At 41.0% G+C, this 23943-nt stretch overlaps 2 long non-coding RNA genes across 2 annotated transcripts in view; one reads left to right on the top strand and one right to left on the bottom strand.

Annotated features, from left to right (window-relative positions):
* Positions 1 to 673: 673 nt before the first annotated feature.
* On the bottom strand, positions 674 to 13229 carry LOC112447104 (uncharacterized). The gene is made up of 3 exons (XR_003035196.2): positions 7885 to 13229; positions 7409 to 7531; positions 674 to 906 (listed from the first exon to the last, which is right to left on the bottom strand). It is a non-coding gene; the product is annotated as an uncharacterized lncRNA (long non-coding RNA).
* Positions 13230 to 19211: 5982 nt separating this feature from the next.
* Positions 19212 to 23943, top strand: part of LOC132345534 (uncharacterized) — a 98934-nt gene continuing 94202 nt past the window's right edge. Inside the window, exon 1 of the long non-coding RNA XR_009494934.1 lies at positions 19212 to 20084. This is a non-coding gene — a long non-coding RNA (uncharacterized lncRNA). The remainder of the gene's footprint in view (positions 20085 to 23943) is intronic.

Here is a 23943-nt window from a genome sequence, read left to right as displayed (position 1 = left end):
CTTCTGAATAATGGTTAGTCAATCAGAAAACTTATTTTCTCTAAAGGCGATTATTCTAAAGTCTGAAAGCATTAGATAAAGTTGCATTCCTATAGGGCAAAAGTGTGGTGGGTTAAAACAAGAAAAGAATTAACTCAAGGGTCCAAGTTTACAAACATTAAAGCTACTACTTACATCTCTATATACCAACTATATTAATCAATACACTCCCAGGGACACAGTAGGTAAGGGATATGGAAACTTGGCAGCAAGCATTAGCTCAACAAAGAAATCCTCTACCAGTTCTATTCTAACAATTTCAACTCTCTGAGAAGCTCTGCCCTGTTAGAATACCTTAAGCTTCCCGTGCTTTTCGTGGTTGGAAGGCTGTGAACAATCACATGCATAGCTGCAGGAGTCCAAACAAACCTGTCAGGCAAGCTAGAAAGTCATCAGAGGGGTTTGAATTGAAACACTCCTATTATGCCCAGGAGACTTATTAACTAGAGCTCTAAGTTGATTTTCTTACAGAGAAAGGTGGTTGGGGATAGCCCCCCGTGAATGTCAGAGGAGTTGGTAAAAGTCATAAAATAGTAAAACAGACAGATTCTGGTTTTGGGGTAGACGCTCAGGCAGGTTCAGGGGGCCCCTCAAGCCCTGACTCCCCTTGCCCGACAGGGCTCTCCCGCATGACCTTGTCTTGGGTGAGAACTCCCGTGCTGGCTCCCGGCACGAAGAATTGATGCTTTTGAACTGTGGTGTTGGAGAAGACTCTTGAGAGTCCCTTGGACTGCAAGGAGATCCAACCAGTCCATTCTGAAGGAGATCAGCCCTGGGATTTCTTTGGAGGGAATGATGCTGAAGCTGAAACTCCAGTACTTTGGCCACCTCATGCGAAGAGTTGACTCATTGGAAAAGACTCTGATGCTGGGAGGGATTGGGGGCAGGAGGAGAAGGGGACGACAGAAGATGAGATGGCTGGATGGCATCACTGACTCAATGGACGTGAGTCTGAGTGAACTCCAGGAGTTTGTGATGGACAGGGAGGCCTGATGTGCTGCGATTCATGGGGTCGCAAAGAGTCGGACACGACTGAGTGACTGAACTGGACTGAACTGAATGTGTATGTAGAATTTCCCTGATGGCTTAGTCGGTAAAGAATCCGCCTGCAATGTGGGAGATCAGGGTTCAATCCCTGGGTTGGAAAGATCCCCTGGAGTAGGGCGTGGCAACTGACTCCAGTATTCTTGCCTGGAGAAACCCCATGGACAGAGGAGCCTAGGAGGCTACAGTCCCCAGTGTTGCAAAGAGTCGGACACAACTGAGTGAGTAAGCATGGCAGCACAGTGTATATGTTATTCCCAATTTCCTAATTTATCCCTCCCCCTCTTTTCCCTTTGATAACCGTAAGTCTGCTATCCATGAGTCTACTTCTATTCTGTAAATGAGTTCATTTGAGCCATAGTTTACATTCCACATTATTAGTGATATCATATGATATTTATCTTTCTCTGTCAGACTGACTTCACTTAGTATGATCGTCTCTTGGTCCATCTATGTGGCTGAAAATGGCATTATCTCATTCTTTTTTATGGATGAGTAATATTCCATTGTATATATGTACCATATCTTCTTTATCCATTCATTTGTTGATGGATGTTTAGGTTGCTTCCATGACTTGGCTATCTTAAATAGTGTGGCTATGAACACTGGGATGCATGTGTACTTTAGAATTAGAATTTTCCCTGGATATATATGCCTGGGAGTGCAATTGCTGGATCATATGGTATAACTCTATTTTTAGTTTTTGAAGGGACTACCTACTTTAGGAAAGACCTGTATGCACATGGACTGGGAGTCAATCACACCCATGACAGTGCACACTCATGTTATTCTTCCATTTGTAGAAATAATCTCCCTTTTGTTTACCAAGGGACAGCTACTCAGCTTTCAAGAGTCAGCCGGCTACGCGGATAAACAAAGTTGTAAAAGGATTCAGAGTCAACTGTTAAGATTAGTTCCCTCTGGGCAAGGAGAATAGGGTGGGTGTGAAGAGGACGTTTCACTTTATGCTCTTCTATATTACTTGAATTTTTCACACTCTAGGGTATTATTTTTATAACTGGATTTTTAAATGTTAACTCAAAAGTTAGAGAAATAGTGGTGACTCCTTCTTTGCTATTTTGCTTTTGCCGTTTCTTTTAAAAATAACCCAAAGTGTCTTGTAAGGAGAACACAAAAGCCATCTGGGAAATGAAAAGTAAAAATACCTTAAGTGGCTTCAAAAAAACCATTATTATATTAAACATTATTCAGAGCTGTCTCCTCAGAACATTATTAACTAAAATGTAAGCAACAACACATCAAAGGCTAGAATAAATAAGTGAAGAATAAATAAAGATTGTGTTACACGGCCTTTCAGTATACAAACAATGCTAATAGCGACCACCGTAGGGTCATTAACCTTCACACGTTTTTCCAGCTAAATGTCCAGATGACGGGACAGCATCCAGGCTTCCCAAGAGACAAGCCAATCTGTCCTGTTTGTCTTCTATCCTGTGCACGCTGGATTTTAACACACTGTTCTTTTCAAATGTGCATCAACTGTATTTTCTCATTTGATTTTCATTATAACCCTTGGGAAATAAAGACAGTTATTGCTTCTTTGCTGATGAGGCAAGCTCTTGCAGGTTTTGATGAAGCTAGGATGAGGCTTCTGGTCTCTGGACTATGAATGAAGTTTTCTCCAAGCTGCCTCATGGGTGTCCCCAAACCACAATCCATGCGTGTCATTTTAAGTGTTATTCTAACAACACTGGAGACTTTCAACTCATTCTCTTCCAGTGCTATTTCTTCCACAAAATGAAAAATTGAATATAAATAGTCAAATAGAATGAATGAATGTGTGTGTAGTGTTTATTTCCTCAGTCAGGATATAAGCTCTGTGAGGGAAGGACCATGCGCCCCCACCCCCTACCATTCAGTGCCTGGCATATAGGAAGCACACAATAGACCTTTGTTGAATGAATGAACCACAGACCATCAGCTTCTGTATTAGGTAGGACTCTCTCAGGTGCAGATTCCTCATTTAAACTGGTGTGAACAGAGAAGGACTTTGTTGATGCGAGTATCTAGAAAATTCAAGAATCAGCTAGCTCAGTCATAGCTCCATTGAGATTAGATTAAATTTCTTTTCTCCCTCTTCTTCTTGTCTTCCCCTTTCCCTTCCTCTTTCTTGCTGTTCTTTCCTTCCCTTTTTCTTCTGATTCTTCTCTCTCTGTCATCCTCTCCCTCTGTGGCAGGGCCTTTGCCATCTCCTCTGTGGGTTGTGAAGTTGGTAGCTAGTGGCTCTGGGACCTCTGGTCTAGTTTAGCATCCCAGGAGAAAGTAAGCATATCGATTGAACTTTGCATCATATCTTCATTGCAGGAAAAGAAAATTTTAGGATTGATCAGATCTATGTCCTATGTGGGAGTGAGGTACATTTATCGGCAGCCCCTCTGGAGGGGGACATGGCAACCCACTCCAGTATTCTTGCCTGGAGAACCCCATGGACAGAGGAACCTGAAGGGCTGCAGTCCATAGGGTCACAAAGAGCTGGACGTGACTGAAGCGACCTAGTCTGCACTAGAATCATTCGGAAGGGAGAGTGTTATTTGTCCAGAGCAAGGGATGCTGGGCACATGTAAATATAGCCCCTCCATACACTTTCAAAAGGAATTTTATCAAGAAGTAAAGGAGAGGCTGCTTTTACTAGAAAGAAACTTTCAGTCTCTCAAATGAAGCTAAATGATGTCTTCTTAAACCATTTGACTGAGGTCATAATTTTTCAAAAGATAGACTGAACTTTACGCTTTGAGTACCAAGGTGTTAATAAGTCAAAGAGAGTAATAAAGATAAGTCTACTCACAACCTTCATATCTATCTCTTCAGCAAAACAGAGGACCACAGTGACTGAGAGTAAAGGTGCTCCTTGGTCATTAGACCACAGGATGCAGGTCCCCAGTTCATGGAGAAAAATGTGCAGGCAACACGCTCATTTTTCTCTTAAGTGAAAAAACACAGAATGTTCCTCTGGCACATGGCTGCTCGAGCATTGAGGGTACTAATATTGCTGTAGCTTTGATCCTTTTTAAAAAAAGTACTTTATTTTTGGCCATGCCTTGAGGCATGTGGGATCTTAGTTCCCTGACCAGGGATCAAACCTGCACCCCCTGTGTTGGAAATGCACAGCCTTAACCATTGAACCATCGGGGAAGTCCCTGCGGCCTCGATTCTTAAAGGGAGAAGGGGGATTTAGTTTTGAGCATTTATTGCTGTGTCCAGGCCCCTTGTAATGATCAGTGTTTAAGGGGAAAAAAGAAAAAACCTTTTCTTTTCAATTTCTACTTTTTATTGCTCTGCTTTTATGCCCTTTCCATATTGGCATGAAGTGCCTGAGAGTGCAGCTGTTTTGTAAATGAATGAGAATGACTGTGACAGGTCCCTCTTCAGATGTCCAGCAACTTAGGATCAGAGACTGAAAAGCTATTTATAATACAGAAAGGATTAAGCTAGCTCTTTTTTCCATCACAGCTTTTTTATTTTATAAACTGGGTCTTAAGACATGAACTTTTTCAGCTTTTTAAAGTTATAAATATATATGATTAATAAGAAAAGCACTGAAGGAAATGAAAACAACCTCACATCCTGTACTTCCTGACATCCTCTTTTTTGATTTGGTGAAGTTTCCTGTCATTACTTTTCAGCATATTTATTTTTAAGGAAGTTCCTTTAGCAAGAAGATTGAAACCAGCACCCTGTCCCTCCTCACTCAGACACAGACATGCACACCTTGAAGAGTTAGAAATGTGTATTGCAGTATTCTTCGAAGTATCATGGCCATGATATACATCCTTAGTTGTACACTTGGGTATTTGGGGAGAAATGGAGAGGACTCTTAACACTAAAGAGAAAGCAAGACGTATCATATTCTAGATTTCTGCATTTCTTACAGTAAAAAGGCTATGAGATAAAAATGTCACAACTGTCACGAGTTACTACTGTTAATAATATAATTTCTTGAGCTTTACTGAATTTACTTAATTTACTGAACTTTTGCTAGGTATCGTTGCTGTGCTAAGTGCTTTACACACACACACCCCATCCACACACGTGCCTGCATGCTACCAATCTGCCATGTGCTTCTGATTCTAAAGATCAGAGTTTATGCTGTGGATTAAGGCTGTGTTTTTGGTGGTCATGATCCACTAGTGAATCATGAAATTAATTTAATGGGCAGAGATAACCTCAATCTTATAACATTCTTGTGAAAGGATTTATATTATCACTAATTTACAGATGAGAAATGCCAGACCTCAGAAGGTTAAGTAACTCACCCAAGTTCACAGAGTTAGTAAGAAGTAAGAATGTGGAGCCTTTCTGTCTCCAAAACCTTGTCAACTATTAAGGGTATGTCACATCATTTAACAATTAATAATGAGTAGATGACACTTGTCCAACTTTTTGTGACCCCATGGATTATAGCCCGCCAGGCTTCTCTGTCCATGAAATTCTCCAGACAAGAATCCTGGAATGGAAAGCCATTCCCCTCTCCAGGGGGTCTTACTGACCCAGGGACTGAACCCAGGTCTCCTGAATTGCTGGCAGATTCTTTACCATTTGAGCCACCAGTGAAGCCCATAAATATAATTAGACATAGAAGGAGAAGACCTATCTCCTAGTATATTCTGTAAGGAAGAGCTTGAGGCTTGTGGATAATTAAGCAGCCTGCCTTGTTTTGAATATAGACTTAAAATTAAAGTGTGTGTGTATGTGTGTGTATATTAGAGTTGTGGGGGAAAATTCATAGGACTTGGTACCATTAACAGAAAGATAAAAAATCATGAGCGATTTCTTAAGCAAAGAGAGTTTTTTACTTTTAAAAATTGATAATCATATTTTATATTTACATAGCACTTTACAGTTTATAAACAGGGCTTTCCAGGATATAATGTGATCTTGAAGCATTCTATGGACTCTATACGTGCAGCCTTTGTCGGGTACAGGCTGCAAAAATGGTTACAGCTGATAATGACTAGTTATCAACAGGAAAGCTAACATATTTTGGACACAATCCAACAGTATAAAAATGGTGCTCACAGATAATCTGCTGTTGTCAGATTCCCAGCTCTTTTAAAGAAGGAGCAAAGCCAGCAAATGAAAGATCAAACAAATGTATTTAATAAGTCCTAAAAAGTTAAGCATACAAATCCAATCAATAAGTTCACTCTGGAACATCAACAGCTCTTGAAGAAAAGACCTCTAACTTTTGGGAATAGCTGTGATGGTGTTTGTTAAATACTTTTGTCATTCAGAAAGAGATCCCCACATTACTAGGATCGTGTCAGTTGCAGTATTCCCTGTCTCTCTTACTCTTTGCTTTCTCAGAAAAAAGATATTACAGAAACTCACACAAACTGAACCCCTCCAGTTGGTGTTGGCTGCCGTTTTATCAAAGTTTGAGTAAGACCTCGACTCCCCTCAAAAACTTCCTTGTGTGATTGTCATATTGCCCATTAATTTCTGCTGTGGGTTAAGGCCCTGTTTGGGGTGGTCACAACCTCCCCATGAAGTCACTTTGGCAAGTAGACACAAATTGTTTTTAAAAGTATAACAACAGAATAGAAAAAGGTCAGAATGTATCACAGGTAGTAAAGGTCAGTATGGAGCAGGGGAGGAAATTGCTGGGAGGTGAGAGGTGTTGAGAGACAAAGTGCAAGGTGGAAAAAGGAGGAAAACTCCCCCTGTTTCAGAGTGATACCTGGTGGCAGTCCTACTCTTTTGATCCTGGCCGTGGACTAACAAGATTAATACATACCTGTGGGTACCGCTGGTGGGACGAAGGGCAAAAGGGAGAGGAACAGAGAGCAGAGGCACAGAAGGCAAGGAAGGGAGTGTCAGAGAGGGATAAAGTGAATTAGAACAAAGGTTGGGGTTCATATGTGAAAAGGAGAGAGGGAAAGAAGAGAGGGTAAAACACTAAGAGATGTGCAGGATGAGGTTTGGCAGGTAGATTCACTCTGTGTTAACCTGTGGCGGATTCATGTTGATGTATGGCAAAACCAATACAATACTGTAAAGTAATTAACCTCCAATTAAAATAAATAAATTTATATTTAAAAAAATGCCGTCAACTGCGGTAGTATAAACTCGACTTAAATGGCTTAAACAACAAGGAAGTATCTTGATTGATCTACTGGCTCAATGATGTCATAAGGACCACTCACAGCTTTGACATTATTTTGGGCCTCTTGTTGGATGCAGGATGACTATACTACTGAGACTATGTGCTCCCTTGCTTCTGTGCAGGAGGAAAAGGATGGATAACTGGGATTCTCTGAATAGCAAAGGATAACTTCTCAAAATCCTTCAGCAAACTTCTACTTACACATTATTGGCCAGAATTGAATCGCATGTCCATTTCCTGATTGGTTGACTGACAGAGGGTTGCATTGCTTAGACTGATCAGACATCTCTCTTGCACTAGAATCAATATCTTCTGGGTACATGGCTAGGTAAGAGGAAAGCAAAATTGAGGTTCTTTTGGGAAGAAGGGAAAGACATTTTGAGAAGAAGGGAAGAACTAGAAGAGTAGTTCACTATATATGAAAACGCCTAAAAACACTGGTAACATATCCTAATAATTCCAGTAGATTTGATATTGAACATTTCTATCATTAAAACAGTTTCATTTTTAGGGGCCTATTATGTCATTTTCTTTCTCTTAGAAGAAGGCCTTTAGGAGATATTTAAGTGAAAGCAAAGAAATCAAGTACAGAGAGCTTCTATTTTCTATATATCAATACTTTACCACCAAAAGAAATCTCAAATTTTACTCAAAAATAATATGCTGTATTCACTTACCAAAAGACAATGCACAATGATTGACTTCTCTTGGATAAAAAACATCAGAAGAGAAAACCACTAGCCATTGTGTAGAGCCTACTTCTCACTCTCTTTCCCTCCCCCACTCAGAAGTTAGACTTCAGCATTATCCTCATGTGTCCTTGCCAACTTTCTGCATCATGACACAAAGACATTGCTGGTTAGGATCATTCTAGCCTGAAGAAAGGCAAGCACAAAGCCAGCCAGGCTTAGATGAAATGCACACTGTTTGCTAAAGGGCCGTGGTGTTTTGAGGGTTCCCTTCATGAAAGACTAGCCTAAAGTCAACAGCCCGCAGTTGCTCAAATCTGGGCTTTGGTTTCACTGCCACCATCCGCCACTTCCCCACCCAGGAGAATTACAAAATTACAGCTAAGTGGTGTTTTAACTACATCCCCAGGGGAGTACTGAGTAAGAAGTAAAGCATTCTGGGTCACCAATAAATCATTTCTGGAAAAAAAGACATTTCAGGAAAATTAAACAAAGCGTAGAAAAGCCTTAGCTTGCAATCTGTTGTCACAGAGTTTGAACCATGACTTTCCTCCCTGCTTAGACAAACACCAAGCAGGAAGCCCTGAACAGGAAAAAAAAAAAAAACCAGGACTGTCCACAGCCATAGAAGAGAATAGCTAACGATGACTGTCACTGTGACTTCATTGCCCGTTTAAACAAAATGAAGGCAGCTAGTTCTTTAACCCTTTCCAATTGAACCTCTGACTATTTTCAGAAGTTCTACAGTAGATATGCAACAACTCAAGAAATCCAATGAGCCTGGAACATGGGTTTTCAGAGTTGCTTCAGATAGTTTAACCAGCTTCCCCTAGTGCCCTGGCTACACTGTGCATGTAAATTGCTCCCCTTGGGATATTTACCTGTGGTAAGGTTCATGGGTAAGCAATGTGCATATCTCATTCATCAGGATTTGTATTTACATTGTGACATTTGAAAACCAGACCATTCTTGTGTGCACTTTGTGATTTTGTGTTCTTGTGCACTTGTGTTCACTCTGGTGAACTTTGCTAACATTCTCCTGCCTTTCTTTCCCTCTGCTGTACAATTCCAATGCTTACTTGTCTATTCATTGCCACTGTCCTACCATCCCGCAACAATGTCAGCCCAAATCTATTAGCTGAGCTCACTGTTGGCTGGCTCCATGGCAACCAGCTGAAAATATTATAGGGCTTTCCCCATGAGCCCATACCGAGCAAAAGCACATGACCACTTCTTTCTATTTTAACATTTGTCTACCTCAAGAAGAGCTGGGCAGAATTTAGAAAATATTTTTCAGCTGGAAACAGAAATAATCAAACAAGTCAAATGTTGGCTGTTATTTCTTTTAGATGTCTGTGTCGTCATTTAGTCGCTAAGTCGTGTCTGACTCTTGTGACCCTAAGGACTGTAGACTGCTGGGCTCCTCTGTCCATGGGATTCTCCAGGCAAGAATACTGGAGTGGGTTGCCATTTCTGTCTTCATTTAGATGTCTTACTGATTGTCATCTCTCTGTAATGAATGATTCATGCCATTCACCTTGAATCCATCGTTTATGTTATCTGAATTTCTATTTTGCACTTCCTAAAATTGACAATGCTAGGATGAATAAATTCTTACTGTAGGTGGGTTTCCAGTCAGCCAGCTGATATATTTGACTAAATAATTTTGTTTATAAGACGGTTTCAAAATACTATTTTAAAATTTCAAAACCTCCTTGGGACCTGAACCAACATTTTGAAGCAAACCTATTATTCTCTTCTGAGAGTCCTTCCAGCTTTAAAATACTATGAATTTATGAATCTTTGCTACTGTATTTCTGGGTCATTATTTTTCATAAAGTTTGAAGGAATTAGTTACAAATTGACCAGGCAATGCAAATCTATGCATAAAGCAACAGAATAGCATGATTCTGTCTTTCTGTAATAATGCACAAAATAGACCTTCCATAGCTATTTCTTGAGTCTTGTCAACTTTACATTTTTCAATTGCCAGTTTGGTAATTATAAAAGCTCTAGGTATTGGTATTCTCAAATTGATGGCTTATTTTATAGAAATATATTTTATGGCTTATGTAACTGTAACTGATTCCCATCATTAGAAGGGAATTTCTCTCCTTCATGATCTGGTAGAGTGAGATATTCCTATCATTCTACACAGGGTCTCCTTATTTAATTATGCATGTGCATGGCTTTAGAGAGGATTACTAGAGTACTATTTTTCCTTCCATTATACAGAAGTCAGATCTTAGAAGAGTGAAAACCATGAAATTCCTCTTCAGGAATCTTTGAAACCAGACAAACAAACAGAAAAGCAAAAAGCTTTGCCCCATTTGACCTTGACCAGGCTAGTTGGATTCAATGTCTTCTCTGCTGAGGTCCAGGCCCTTGCGTAGTTGGATCTAGACCAGGTCATACACTTTGTCCCACAGGAGACAAAAGGTCTCCTTATCCCTTTTGATTTTATAGGCATTGCCCCATGTCCTTCTTAATAACTCTGCCAACTTACCCCCTCAGTTCTCTAACCACATTTTGAAGCTTGTTGCCTGGTTCATATGTCAGACTCCTGACTTCCAGTAACCTATTGAGTCACGCCAGATACACTCAGCCAGGTGTCTCCTTGGACACCCAGAATCATCATCATTATCATCATCACAACAATATTTCATACTGATGCCTAAGTGCCAGCTAAGCTGTATGCTTTATGTAAATTATCTCATTTAAATCTTAAAACAACCCTATGAGGCAAGTATTTTTCTGGGCTCAGGTTATTAAAGAAAACACATAGCAAACAAGTGGTAGAGGCAGGACTTGCATCCAGGCGGTGTCTTTGCTATTTCTCCATCTCCTCCCAAATCTTACCCAAATGGAGAACTGAATGCGAGCTGCTTGGGTAAGATCCAGACTTCCTTACCATATGGTGTGTTGGCCAATCGAGGGGAGGGTATAGCGCCAGCTGCACAGAACGTTTCTGCCTTCTCATAGTCTTCTCTTCATTCTTAGTGGCAAGGGGCTTTATTCATTTCTTTTGTGTTCAAAATTAGCCTTTTACTTTTCATCCACACAATACGCCACAGAGTGCCCAGATTGCATTCATTATGAGCTATCATGTCCCTTGTCACTTGTTTACAAGGGCTCTGGCTTGGCCTTAGCTTTTAGGTGAAGTCATCATAGAAAAAGTCAAGAGCCACAGAACTAGGGTTTAAAAAATGACAAACATTGTAAGCATTCATTTTCTACTCCCACAATCTTTATTTTCCCATTTTTGTTAGTTGAAAACAAGAACAGTAAGACTTCTTAGAAAATAGCAGATCTTTAGAAATACTCACAACTATCTATACACAAAGGGCAAATATACTCACTTCTACATCCTCACTCCACACAAAACAGATAGTAGTAAAAAAGACATGGAAAAGTGCTTTTTATCTATAGGTAGGCTACAAAAACATACTCACATAAATGAGCAAAAGACGTGAATAGCAAACACTCGCTTACTTTTTTTAGCTTATAAACCAAAAACACAAAAAGACTAAAGTGGGGATTCAGTTAAGAAGCTTGTGCTGACTTTTAACAGGTAGCATTTTCAGTAAACATCTCAGTCAGTCTGAACAGTGATATTACAAAACAAGAGAAAGTCCCTCTAAGAAACTCTCTTGCCTCATGGGATTTCCCTGGTGGTCCAGTGGTTAAGATTCCAGGCTTCCAATGTAGGGGGCACCGGTTCGATTCCTTGTTGAGGAACTAAGATTCCCACATGCTGCGAGGCATGGCCCAAAAAAAAAAAAAAGAAGAAACTATCTTGCCTCCTGGAAAAAAGCAAGCAATGCAAGATAAGAATTCTACTCAGAGTTGTCAGGGTGTGGGGCAGAAATATTGTTAGGTAAGAGAACGGCCCTCTCACTTAGTGAGAATAATAAGAAACACAGCAAAGGTCTAACGTTGGTAGGAAATGAAATATCTAGCTCCTCATGTGTCTCTGAGTTCTGAGCGACAGAAACAGGAAGGAAGAGTGAGCAATACCCCAGTTTGTGTTGCATTTGGCCTGTTAGGAAACCACACGATGGGTCATGTGATAGACTCCACTCTCTGCTCTTGCCTCAACCCTCTGCCCCATGGAATCTTAAACCACATTGGATTTTGATCAAATGAGCAGGATGGCTAATCCTGAAAGATAATTACACAACTGAACACAAGGTTCTGGATGTCATGGGATCTGTTTTGTAAATAGTTGTGTTGTGAGCCCTGGAGGAGGGCATGGCAACCCACTCCAGTATTCTTGCTTGGAGAATCCCCAAGGATAGAGAAACCTGGTGGGCTACCATCCATAGGGTTGCAAAGAGTTGAACACAACTGAAGCAACTTAGCACACACGCACATGTTGTGAGCACTTGTAGCATAGTAGGTGCTCAGTAAATATTCGTTGAATGAATGAATACACATCTAAGAGCTCAATCATTTGACAGCTTGAGAAATATTTTGGGGTTTTTTGCTTGAGAAATATTTTGGGGTTTTTTGCTCTTCACCTAACCAGTGATGACCAAAAATAAAATTTTAAAAAAGAATGAAAGAAAAAGAAAAGAAGCAGAAGACATCATCTGTCATTTGCCATGGCAGCTGAGTTATTTTGTTCATATTCAATTTGAATTCGTATCTTCCTTGCAGAAAAGATGCCAGAAGATTATAAAGGAATAACTGTGTGTTTATATGTGAGTGTGCATTTGTGTATGTAATCATTCATATTGATGTAGGTACGTCAAGTCATAGGAATACAGTCGTATCTATGGTTGACCTTTGTTAACTCTTCATTAACCATCCTGAAAGACTCCTAATTTTCCTGATTTAGCCGTGATTATTTAGAATTACAAGAAGAGAAGTTGAGTCATGAACAAAACAGCCCATCCCTGCTAATAACACAGCTCAGTGGTAACAAGAGAAAGGTAATCTGGGAGGTCACTCCTCCCCTCCAGAAATCTCATGACATCTAAATTGGGAGTTGGTGGCCATGTAAACAAATTCAAATTACCTTCCAGCAAAAACCTCAAACTACTTGTTTGGATGGTTTCGGCTAGAAGACATGAATCCGGATCAAAATCTAAAGCCACAGGAGTACTGAAATAGCTGAAACAGAGATGTAGTCATTACAGGAAGCTTAGGAAGGTTCAAAGGAGGTTAAAAAAAGAAAGAGAAAGAAGAGGAAAAGCTGCAGCAGGAGAAGCTGGTGGCATTGCCCGTTCCTGCTGGAAATGTTGCTGAAAGTCTCTGAAGAGGAAGGGGAAGGAGCTTTAGGTGCAAAACAAGCAGCCTAGACAGGGACAAAACAGGAAACAGGAGTGCTGATGAAACTGAACTGTAACTTGGGAAGGGCAAAAAGCCTCAAAGCCACATGGCTGTTAAAGACACCGGAAGAGGGCAACAGAAAATTAGCGAGGAATGACGAGTGAACTGTGGATTAAATAACGCATTGAGACAGATAATGAAGTCTCAAATTTCCTATTGAAACGACCTGGAAACAGACTCGGTCCTGCTCCAGTCGTTCCAGGAGTGTCTTATTGTACTAAATTTGCATTGGATCAGACATTGCTTGAGGAACTTCCCTGGTGGTCCAGTGGTTAAGACTTCACTTTCTAATGCAGAGGATACAGGTTTAGTCCTTGGTCAAGAAGCTAAGATCCCACATGCCTCGTAGCCAAAACACCAAAACATGGGGGAAAAAAAAAAAAAGCAGAGGCAATATTATAACAAATTCAATAAAAGACTTCAAAAAAGGTCCACATTAAAAAAAAATCTTAAAAAAAATATTGCTTGAACTAAATGGACCTTCAGCTTAGGGAAATTCTTTTGTTGTTGATGGTGGTGGTGGTTTAGTCGCTAGGTCGTGTCCGACTCTTGCGACCACATGGATTGTAGCCTGCCAGGCTCCTCTCCCAGAGAAGGCAATGGCACCCCACTCCAGTACTCTTGCCTGGAAAATCCCATGGATGGAGGAGCCTAGTAAGCTGCAGTCCATGGGGTCGCTGAGGGTCGGACACGACTGAGCGACTTCCCTTTCACTTTTCACTTTCATGCATTGGAGAAGGAAATGGCAACCCACTCCAGTGTTATTGCCTGGAGAATTCCAGGGACAGGGAAGCCTGGTGGGCTGCAGTCTATGGGGTCGCACAGAGTCGGACACGACTGAAGCGACTTAGCAGCAGCAGCAGCATTTAGTACTTTGCCCATGCTGACTTAAATAAAGAGATAAACTGAAGCAAGCTCAAAAAATGAGTTTGTTCAGGAAGCACAGAGGAATTGCAAGTTGAGACAAGCAAACTGTAGTGAGCAATTGGAGAATCTGTTGAGGGTCTGGGGTAGCTTGTATTTATGTGCAGGGAATGGAAAGAGGGGAGAGTTCAGTTAGAGTCAGCCAGGGATCAGAAACAAAAAGAGGTCAGCCTTGAAAACTTCACAAGCAGACAAAAATCAGTTCAGTCTCACAAAGGTCAGTTCAGCCACTTTGTGAGACGAATCTGACCCAGGTCGTCTGTTCATACCTGTAGCAAAACTTCACAAGTTTAAGAAGAGGTACTGCTGATCGACCCCACCCCACCCCACCCCAGTTTGAGACAATTCTGATACTATGTTTTACTGTAAATCAGGCATTTATGGGAGATCAGTCTCTTAGTTTTTAAATTTTGCCTTCCTAGAGGGCATCAGAGAAGGCAATGGCACCCCATTCCAGTACTCTTGCCTGGAAAATCCCATGGATGGAGGAGCCTGGTAGGCTGTAGTCCATGGGGTCGCTGAGGGTCGGACACGACTGAGCGACTTCCCTTTCGCTTTTCACTTTCATGCATTGGAGAAGGAAATGGCAGCCCACTCCAGTGTTCTTGCCTGGAGAATCCCAGGGACGGGGGAGCCTGGTGGGCTGCCGTCTATGGAGTCGCACAGAGTCAGACACGACTGAAGCGACTTAACAGCAGCAGCAGCAGAGGGCATATGCATGAAGTTCTTCATTTTATATCCTTCAGTTCTATTTTAGATTGAAATTCTTTCACGCTTACAATATGGGTAATAATCACTGAATTCTCACAAATCTTAGACGGTAGGTATTATTACCACCTATGGTCTCTAGATGATGTCTCTCAGGCTGTATGATTCGTTGAAGGTCAAGTGGCCAGGACAGAATACTTTCAAGGCAAGAATTTCCCACTCTTGACTCCAAAGCTTATGTTCTAGGGTACCATTCTATTTTGCCTCCCAAGTTATAGTGCATTTGATCAATATATGATTTTCTACTAACTATAACAGAGCTCCGTTTGGCTCATTTCCATTAATATTTGCTCTATTTATCAGAATTGCTGTTATTTTTTTGGCCAACCTTTAGAGAGAGAAACAATGGGTGGTAAAATGCCCAGAATTAAGGAGCAACCCAAGGAAGAAAAAAAGTCTAAAAATAGTAAGATCTTCAGTGGTAGGACACTAAAGCCAGCTCGGATATTATATAGAGTTCAGTTCTCTGTAATCTATAATAGAATAACTTATTGAACCTCCAACTGAAAGTTTTGCCAAAACTATCCTGCTGCTAAGTCACTTCAGTCGTGTCCGACTCTGTGCAACCCCATAGACGGCAGCCCACCAGGCTCCCCCATCCCTGGGATTCTCTAGGCAAGAACACTGGAGTGGGTTGCCATTTCCTTCTCCAATGCATGAAAGTGAAAAGTGAAAGGAAAGTCGCTCTGTCGTGTCCGACTCCTAGCGACCCCATGGACTGCAGCTTACTAGGCTCCTCCATCCATGGGATTTTCCAGGCAAGAGTACTGGAGTGGGGTGCCATTGCCTTCTCCAAAAACTATCCTAGTAAGCGACAAAAATTCTTTGGCCAAATAGGGGATGATTAGGAGTCATTTTTCTTACATTTATTTATTAGTATTGTAATACCTTGGGGGGATTAGTATGTTAATAATCTAATGTAATTATTATTGTTATTCATAAAATAACAACAATTTGGTGTGGTTAAATGACTTGTCCAGGGTCACATAAAGTATTAGATTTTTCAAATTTCTCCAAACCTGATTTCATCCAGGAATTGTACTACTGCCAGCAAGGCCCAAATTGGGTTGAATTTAAGCTTATGTCATAATAGTGATAATTGCTTTGAGAGAAATAGAAACTTTGCTTTGAAATCCAGAGCTTATGTTTCCCATTTGCTGGCGTCCCAGCATTGTGGTGTGCAGAGGGCACTCCTCAAACAATCTGGACTGTTTGGGAGGCTGCCCTGCTCTTTCATTACCCAGTCGGTTTGCCATGTTCCTTGGGTTAGGAAATGACCTTCTCAGACACTGTTGCTTGGAGTTATTTAAGGTCTTAAGGCAAATTCTAAGTAAACAGAAAGTTTAAATAAACACAAAAACACATAATGGATCAGCTCAATGTGAAATACTTAAGGGGATTTTGCTCAGAGCACCACCATGTTGGCAGGAATTTGAGGACACATGTCGAAAAGATGCACACGCTGTGGCTACAGTGGGAGGACATTCTTCTGGATTGAAAAACATTCAGAGATGCCTTGTTTTATGCTGGTTTTCATGTCAGTATGCTTTTTAGTATAGTCTAGTCGGCCCTCCATATTCGTGGTTCTGCATCCATGGATTCAACTATTCTCAGAGGAAATATATTAAAAAAAAAAAAAATTCCAGAAAGTCAAACTCCAAAAAGCAAAAGTTCTATTTGCTGTCTGCTGGCAACTATTTGGGCTTCCCAGGTGGGACAGTGTTAAAGGATCTGCATGCCAATACAGGAGACACAGATTCCATGCTTGGATCAGGAAGATGCCCTGGAGGAGGAAATGGCAACTCACTCCAGTATTCTTTTTTTTTTTCACTCCAGTATTCTTTCCTGGGAAATCCTATGGACAGAGAAGCCTGGCGGGCTACAGTCCGTGGGGTCTCAGAATCACACACAGCTTAGCAACTGAGCAGTGAGCAATGGTAACTATCTACTTAGAATTTGTACTGTGCTAGGGATTACATGTAATCAAGAGACGATTTAAAGTATGACAGGGTGTACACAGGTTTTGTGCAACCATGTTATTGTATATGGAAGGCTTGAGCATTCAAGAATTTTAGTATCTGCAGGAGTCCTGTCAGCTCTCATCCTCCAACAGCCTCAGTCCACAAGCATTTGTAGTATTTACGGGGCCTGGTTTCAGGACTCCTCTGTCCATGGGGTTTTCCAGGCAAGAATATTGGAGTGGGTAGCCATTCTCTTCTCCAGGGGATCTTCCCGACCCAGGGATTGAACCTGCATCTCTTACGTCTTCTGCTTTGGCAGGCAAGTTTTTCCATGAGCACTACCTGGGAAGCCCTTTGATTTGGATTAATGGGGCTCATGGACTGCAAGGAGATCCAACCAGTCCATCTTAAAGGAGATCAGTCCTGGGTGTTCATTGGAAGGACTGATGTTGAAGCTGAAACTCCAATACTTTGGCCACCTGATGCGAAGAGCTGACTCATTTGAAAAGACCCTGATGCTGGGAAAGATTGAAGGCAGGAGGAGAAGGGGACGACAGAAGATGAGATGGTTGGATGGCATCACTGACTCGATGGACATGAGTTTGGGTAACCTCTAGGAGTTGGTGATGGACAGGGAGGCCTGGCATGCTGTGATTCATGGGGTCACAAAGAGTCGGACACAACTGAGTGACTGAACTGAACTGAACTGAATGGGGCTCAAATATAATCCTGTGATGAAGCACCTGAAAATCATGTTGCTTTTTTTTTTAATTTGGCTACACCAGATCTAGTTGTGGCAAGCAGTGTCTTTTAGTTACAGCACGTGGGGTTTAGTGCCCTGATCAGGGATCGAACCTGGGCTTCCTGCATTGTGAGCATGGATTCTTAGCAACTGGATCACCAGGGAAGTCCCTTATGTTGCTTTTGCGGAGTAAAATGAAATACAAATACTCAAGTTACCAAAAAAAGTGTATTATTTTTTACTGAATCAGATCTATTGTGTTCTATTATAGAGATGGTAATATTAGCAAAGCCAAAGAATATAGAACATTTATGGAGGAAAATTTTAAATTGAAGGAATTCTTTCCATTGACTTTATTTTATTACCATTTTGTGTGGCAGAGACTGCTAGTTGACTACCCTCACAGCCAATTTTCCCTTCCTCTTTAACACAACCCCAATTTTTAGTCAGGTACAAGGTCTCTATGGAAAATTACATTTCCCAGCCTCCCTTGTGGCTAAATGTGGCCATGTGACTATTTTCTATCAATGAGAGAAAAGCATCATTACTAGCTGTGAAGTCCAGAAAGGCTGCTCTGCAGGGAGGGGTCCTTTCTGCTTTTCCTTCTTTTATCCTGCAATGCAGATATGATCATTGAAACTTTTACAGCCCTGAAATGGCCTTAATAATAAAAGACATTCTAAGATAATAGGGAAAGTTAGTTTAGGAATTGGAATAGTATTCCAATTATAACTATATTAAAATTGAGGTTAAGAGAATAACTTCTTCAAACCCACATAGGTAGTAAGTGGGATACTTAGAATTTCTTCTCACTAGCTCCCCTATATAGAACTTAGAATCTGTTGCTAATATTTCAACTAATTAGATGACTTAGGAGAAACTATTTAATATTTCTATCTTGGTTATTGCTTTAGACACTGGAAGTGGTTTTCTTGTTTTATTTTAATGTGCAGCAAAACCTAACCCTAACTGATATATTAGCAAGAACAAATTCCTGCCCCCAGTTCTGCTCCCCAGGTGACTCAGTGGTAAAGAATCCACCTGCCAATGCAGGAGACCCTTGAGGCATGAGTTCGATCCCTGGGTCAGGAAGATCCCCTGCAGGAGGAAGTGGCAACCCACTCCAGTATTCCTGCCTCGAAAATTCCATGGACAGAGGAGCCTGGTGGGCTATAGTCCTCAGGGTTGCAAAAGAGTCAGAAACAACTGAGTGATTAAGCACACACACACGCCCAGTTCTAATACTGAATTGTAGAGATTGAACACCTAAAAGTACTGGTAGTCAGTATAATACAAGAGTATAGTTCGAACCACAGGCTTGGTTATTATTGTGTATTTTCTTAGAAGAACTATAAAGACAATTATTTAAAGTAACTTCTATGTTTAGTTTCAGAAGTCTTGTTTTCACAAAAATAAATAAGAAAAATAGCACTAGATCTCATTAGTTTCTACAGTCACTTTCTTTTTCTCTCTCTCTCACTAATATTCAACAATGGTATAGATTTCATCTTACTCAAAGTACCTATTTTCCTACACATTTCTATATGCTTTCAGTTCATAAAGTTTACTCCCATAATTATCTTAAGTGACTCTCAAAGTAAATCCACAGAGTAAGCAAAACAAACATAATTATTTCCATTTTTATTAATGCAACAACTGGATTTTCCTCTTCGTTACATCACGTTGAGGTAGCTGAGACTACTATTATCCCCTGTACACAGAAAGCAGCAACATGAAATGCTCACATCATCTGACCCAATCCCTTAAAAACAAGCTGGCATCTGATAAACGCCTGCTGGATGTCTGGATGGGTGACTGGATGAGTAAGTGAAAAGGAAAATGGGGCCTAGGTCAGTTAAAGGAGTTATCTGTCACAGTGCTGGAATTAATATTAAGATTTCCTCACCTCTAATCTATTTTCCCCCCCATTAGGCTATGTGGCCTCTCCCTAGAAATTCATCCTCCAATTTGCTGAGTTGCCTGTTTGGTGGATGGTCAGTGAAAGGCAGTGTTCAGATGGTCATCAGTGGTGAACTTCGGCTGATGCCCCAAAACAGCATAGCACACACCACAAAAGAGTTTGCTTTCACTGGCAGTTCTCCCAATCTTCACATATTAATGCTGTGCCAGCAGCTATTGTCCTCAACAAACGACTGTGCCGGCAACATGGGGCTCCCTTAAACAAAGTCCTTCACATGGATAGCCAGCAAGGAGTTCCATTTCTAGCTTTGCCTGACGCCCTCACCCAGCTAGACTCTTTGTTCCACTTGGGAAAATGTTCCAGGAGGCTTTGTGTTGTGGTGGTGGTTGTGGTTTAACTTGAAGGTTTAAAGATTTGAATGAGAAACACAAGAGCCACAAGGACTTGATCATTTGGGAACATTTTCTTTCTTGCTGAAAGGACTGAGAAATGAATAAGAGCCAGAAAGACTGAGGTCATCACTCTGATTCACTCTAAGGTATGTGTCTAAAGTGAATGTACGTTGTTTTGCAAATAACCAAGACAGAAATATTAAATGATTTCTCCTAAATCATTTAATCAGTTGAAATATTAGCGACAGATTCTGAGCTCTATATTGGGGAGCTAGTGAGAAGAATTCTAAGTATTCCATTGACTACCTGTGTGGGTTTGAAGATCTCAATTTTAATATAGTTATAATCGGAATACTATTCCTTGACTATATTGTAAGATGCTTAGCAATTTAGAAGTCACTCAATTCCATGTTATTTTCAGTCCTTCCTCCTTTTACACTGGTTTCATTTTCAGAAACCCTCGCAGAATTCTGTGATCAAGTAGAAATGCTGAGAAAGCCTCCAAAATTTTTTTCAAAATGTTATAATTTGCTTTAGTGTACAGAAGTTTAAAAAATTCCTGTCATGTGTGAAATCCACAAAGAAATATAAGAATTAACTAGAAGACATTAAGCCTGGTTTACTTGACCTACAATAATTCTGATTGTGTGTACTTTTGGCCCTGATTCTGTAATAGGAATCAGAAATATTGAATGGGGGCATTTTGGTGGCTATTGCTTTCTCATGATCAAGACCCAGAAGTCCTTACCAATACTTTTTCATAGTTTGCCTTTACTTTATTCAGCAAGTATGTTAGATGCTTCAAACTATTTGCCAGGCACTAACTGAGGCACTAAGGATATAGTAATAAACATGCAATGGATAACTGATACAGTGACTATGTAATTTATCAACCAATGGGGACATGAGTTTGAGCAAGCTCTGGGAGTTGGTGATGGACAGGAAAGCTTGGCGTTCTGCAGCCTATGGGGTCTCAAAGAGTCGGACACAACTGAGAGACTGAACTGAACTGAACTGGGGACACTTCTGAGAATAACAGGGAGCACTAAACATAATTGCCCTGGCCAACAGGACAAACCAGAATGTATGATTGCCCTAGCTAGCTTTCATCGAAACAGACAGCTTGTGAAGCCACCCTGGGGCTGGGCTGGGTGTGTGACTTTCTGGGATCATCTGTGCCTCACGGTGGAGGGTCCCAGGTGCAAGGCCAGGCCTCAGGACCAGTGCTCCACTGTCCCGACTCATCTTCTATTGCAAAGGACTGAGCTTGCCCTTGGTGGGGAGGCAGGCAATAAACCAAATGAATACAGCCCATTGGTGAGTGGTAAGTGTGATGGAGATAAATAAGGTAGAAAAGGAGATCTGGAGTGCTGGAACAGGAGTTTCGTATTTAACATTTAATGATTAGGAAAGGTCGAATAGAAGATAAACCAGTAAAGACTTGAAGGAAGTAGGGAGTAAGCGGTGCAGAAATCTGAGAGGAGCATGAAAGGCATGGGTTTAAACCCAGAAGAAAGAAAGTTCTTAGAAGAGCGAGAAGGCCAGTGCAGCTACAGCAAAGACAGTAGAAGAGATGAGAGTAAAACAAAGTGAAATGGCTATGAAGGCAGGGAGGGGAAGACTGTGTCTAGCCATTATAAGGACGTTGTTTTTTCACTCTAAGTGAAACGGAAGTCTTTGGTGGAGTTGCACATAGGGGTCACATGATTTGATGTATGTTTTAATAGGACCATTCTGACTATTGTATTGAGAGGCCGAAAAGCAGTGAAACCAGTAAGGAGATTATTGCAATAATTCAGTGAGAAACGATACTGATATTTGCTGATGAATTGGATGTGGGGTGTGAGAGTCAAAGAGGCGTGAAGATGAACCGCAAGGTTTTATCATGAAAAATAGACAGGTGGTTTTGCCACTAACTTACATGCAGAAGACTCCAGCAAGAACTGCTTTGGGAAAGTTCAGCAGTTTGGTATTAGACATACTAAGTTTGAGATAATTATTAGACATCTGAATAGAGATGCCATGTTGGCAGCTCGATAGGGGAGAAATTTGGGCTGGAGAGGTAAGCTTGGGTGTTGACAACCTGTATATGATATTTATAGAAGAGAAGACACATATATATGTGTGTGTGGAAGTAGGCAGATGGATAAAACAGGTGAATAGAGAATTTAGTCTCACAACTCAGAGAACCTGCTCCTTCCAACCATTTAGAAGTAAAATGCCTGGGAAGAAGAAGGAACCATTGAGATCAACAGTTTTCAAACTCTTCAAGTGAAAAAGATCATCCGCTATGAGACAGCACTGGTTAGACTGGGGCCGGGGGCAGGGTGTGAGGAAGTTCAAGGGACTACAGGTGAGATGCCCAAAATAAGACTACTGAGTGTGGCTTTGGACAACCTGATTCACCCACAGTGATTCAAAGACCTTGGCTGCATGTTCAGATACTGTAATAAATTTGCTCATACAGCATGGTTTGGCTGTTTATACCTTGAAAAGAAATTGAGAGTACCATTTGATTCAATAATTCTAGTTGGCTCAAATCCTTAGAAAATAAATTTAATTGTAGTAAAATACACATTCAAGGCTATGGTTTTTCCTGTGGTCATATATGGATGTGAGAGTTGGACTGTGAAAAAAGCTGAGCACCGAAGAACTGATGCTTTTGAACTGTGGTGTTGGAGAAGACTCTTGAGGGTCCCTTGGTCTGCAAGGAGATCCAACCAGTCCATTCTGAAGGAGATCAGCCCTGGGATTTCTTTGGAAGGAATGATGCTAAAGCTGAAACTCCAGGACTTTGGCCACCTCATGCAAAGAATTGACTCATTGGAAAAGACTCTGATGCTGGGAGGGATTGGGGGCAGGAGGAGAAGGGGACAACAGAGGATAAGATGGCTGGATGGCATCACTGACTCGATGGACATGAGTCTGAGTGAACTCTGGGAGTTGGTGATGGACAGGGAGGCCTGGCGTGCTGCTATTCATGGGGTTGCAAAGAGTTGGACATGACTGAGGGACTGAACTGAACTGAACTGACACGTGCAAATATTCATCACAGCATTACTTTAAAAAAAAAGGAAAAGAAACCAAAACCAAAACTCCTACAAAAACAAATGAAAAGATAACTGGAAACAATCTAAGTACTCCAATAAGAGGAATGTTTAAATAGATTGTCATTTACCTGTAGGATGGAGTATTATACAGCCATTAAATTCAATGCTTAATAACATGGGAAATGACTGTAGTATGAATACTTAAAATCATGCATATATAATATGATCTCAATTTTATGTATTCAGGTGAGCAGAGAACAGAGAACGAAAATACACCCAATGTATGTCAGTGGTGAGCTTGTATTTTTTCTTATATTTTACATTTCTGTTTTTCCAAATTTTCCATCAAGAGTAGATATTATTTTTATATTCATGTTTTGCATTTTTGATTGAAAATTGTAAGGGAAGATTAAATTAAGAAATTCCTGAGTTGGCCTCAGTCTTGCTTGGGGTGCTCTGTCCGACTGCTGATTACTCTGTTCATTTCAGTTATAGACTCTGAAGTCACCCCTATATGTGTTCCTAGAACATGTGATTGGTCAGACATGCGAGATTGGACAAAAGGCCTCAGGATGTTGAATAAGAGTTGAGCTGGTGGAAAACCTGTGACATGGGTGTGATGAATTCAGGAGCGACCTCCTTGGAGTTCTGAAATATTTCATCAGCCTGGATTCCACCCATTTGAGCTGGCAGTGGGCTCTGTTGTTACTTGTTGTTCAGTTGCCAAGTCGTATCCAACTCTTTGTGATCCCATGGACTGCAGCACACCAGGCTTCCCAGTCCCTCACCATCTCCTGGAATTTGCTCAAGTTCACGTTCATTGAATCAATGATGCCATCCATCTCATCCTCTGTCACCCCCTTCTCCTCCTGCCCTCAATCTTTCCCAGCATCAGGGTCTTTTCCAATGAGTCAGCTGTTCATATCCAGGGGCCAAAGTGCCGGGGTCCAGCCCC

Source organism: Bos taurus, chromosome 6 (assembly GCF_002263795.3).
Source record: "Bos taurus isolate L1 Dominette 01449 registration number 42190680 breed Hereford chromosome 6, ARS-UCD2.0, whole genome shotgun sequence".
Taxonomy (NCBI): Eukaryota; Metazoa; Chordata; class Mammalia; order Artiodactyla; family Bovidae; genus Bos; species Bos taurus.
Note: the sequence above shows the minus strand (reverse complement) of the source record. Positions and strands in the feature narration are given on the sequence as shown.